This window comes from Palaemon carinicauda, chromosome 2 (genome assembly GCF_036898095.1).
Source record: "Palaemon carinicauda isolate YSFRI2023 chromosome 2, ASM3689809v2, whole genome shotgun sequence".
NCBI classification, from domain to species: domain Eukaryota; kingdom Metazoa; phylum Arthropoda; class Malacostraca; order Decapoda; family Palaemonidae; genus Palaemon; species Palaemon carinicauda.
In genome coordinates, this window is record NC_090726.1 from 171,903,049 (window position 1) to 171,905,548 (window position 2,500).

Sequence of the window (2,500 nt, forward strand, 5' to 3'; positions counted from 1 at the left end):
TAACAATGAGAAATAGGCAGACAGGTTGATGCAAGTTGCTGTCAGTGCGAAGAGAGAGTGAAGTTACATAGGATCATATGTACAAAAAAGAAAAATGTCTTTATTATGTACGATCATGTGAAACACGAGTGGTACATGCCCTCCCCACCGTAAAAATGACATAATTTGCATGTTAAATAGGGCGCCCTGATCTAGACAGGTGAAATGTAGGCTGGTCATCTGATAGGATATAAGCAGGTTTTAGAAGAATGATTAGTAAGAATGCTTTAGGATTGCATCGGATCACAAGGAAAGGCCCCGTGTAAGTGGGTAATAGCGGTGTCTCGCTAGTGCCGTTGAGTAGGAAGTCAAGTGCAAGTCTGTCGATATATGATGCTTTGCAAGGGCTTGTAAGTCTGGGGGCATGGATAAAATTTTCCCACGATATGACGTATGCGCTGGAGATCGTCGGAGGAGGTTGCAGAAGGTAAAAACTCAGCAGGGACAATCAACGTGTTTGTGTGTGTGTTTGTGGAAATATAGGCATGCTAGAAATATAGTAAAATTTAAAGGTATAGGTGGATAAAAAGTATATAGATTTCAATATTTATGATCAACTACTCCAATTGATGGTAAGTATAATGAGGAGGTGAGGAGAAGAATTCAAGCTGAGTGGAAAGAATGGAGAAAACCTTATATGCCATATGCGACAAAAGGATTTCAAGAAGTCTGAAAGAATAGGCATATAAAGTAATGGGAAGCTCAGTTATTCTGTAGGGTTTTAAGACCATACTTTTAACCAAAAAGAAAGGAGCAGAGATGAAAGTTGCAAGAATTTAAATGTTGAGGTTCTCACGGGGGTTAAAAAGAAAGCTTCAGATAAGAAATCAGATTGAAATGAATGCAAATGTCAATCAAACATGGAAGGAGGCATACGTTGGGAGGAATATAGGAAAATGCTAAGCATGGAGTTATTAAGTAGAATGAGAATTGGAAGGCCTAAAAAAAGATTTATTGATTCAATAGAGGATTTGAGGATAGTTGATGTAACAGAAGAGGATTCAGTAGATAGAAGAAAATAGAGACAGGTGATCATCTGTGCCGACTCATGAATGAAAAAGCCAAACAGATAAGAAGAATACTGCCCTATGATGAAATGAGGTATTATATCCTTTTTTTGTATAAATGAGTAAGTCATAAAACTACGGTTGATCATAGATTAAAATTCGTATACCCTCTTTTTGATGGTAATGAATTTTATCATTAATTGGGACAAAAATAGTATTGTAGAATAAACATCGATAAAATAAACGTTTCCTGCAGTAACTTTGTTTGTAAACATTGCTTTATATTTTGTATGCATTAGTTTTTTATTAATATTATAAATTCTAATCTTTTTATCACACATTATATCTTAAATTCAGTGGTAATAGGAATATTTGACAAATTTACCAGTTAATATACAAAAGTTTAGACTTCAAACATTAAGAACCTAGGAGAATTTAGTACTCAATATCTTTTGACCATAGTTTTATTAATTCATTGGGAATTTTAAATGAAGGTTGAAGTCTGGAGGTAGATTAAAAAAAAAAATCGCAAGAAATGACTAATATTTTCTAAATTATGAAAACAATTTTACCTTCCATGTTTTCGAATAATTATCAGAAATTATTTTCTTGTGGCCTTAACAGTATTTCAATTTGTTGTTTTATTGTCGAAATCTAAATATCAATTTTAAAATTTATTTCTATTAAAACTTACATCAACGACCTATTTGGAAAGATAATATTTCTTCTCATAATACTAAATATCCTAAATATGATTTTCTCTTGAATGGACTTGGGGTCTAAAAAATTGGCAGCATTTAATGATTTTTAATATGCAGTAGAAATGTAGATTGCATCCTGATTATAGAGCAATTTTTAGAATTGGATAATATTTATCTCATACAAATGTTAGAAAAAAAAATATTTTGTTGTTTTTATAATAGTTTTCACAAGATATCTGTAATATTCCTCCAAGTATGGAAATTGTATATAATAACTCAATCTTCACAGGGCAAGGTGGGATCAAAATACACTTGCTACCGTATATAGAAAAAATGTACGTACATTTTCTTTTAGGTATTAACATAATCAAAAGAAAGATCATGAGAAAGAATCGACGGTATTATAAAAGAATTTCTGTAAAAGTAATTTGAGAAATATCATAAAATGATGGATGCAATATTATTTATTGTAAGTCCATTAATCAGAGCCCAATAAGTGAACTAATGTGAGAATAAAGACTTCCAAAATTCATTTAATTTCCGTCCAGTCCGTTTACTTCCGTCATCACGAGAGTTACGGCTTCTGGAAACGATTGAATGGTACTTATGGAGGCTCCACATCCCTCAAACATCAAGGACTTCCAGAGGAGAGCCAACGGAAAGGACTCTCTCTCTCTCTCTCTCTCTCTCTCTCTCTCTCTCTCTCTCTCTCTCTCTCTCTCTCTCTCTCTCTTTCTAATTTTTGAACAGAAC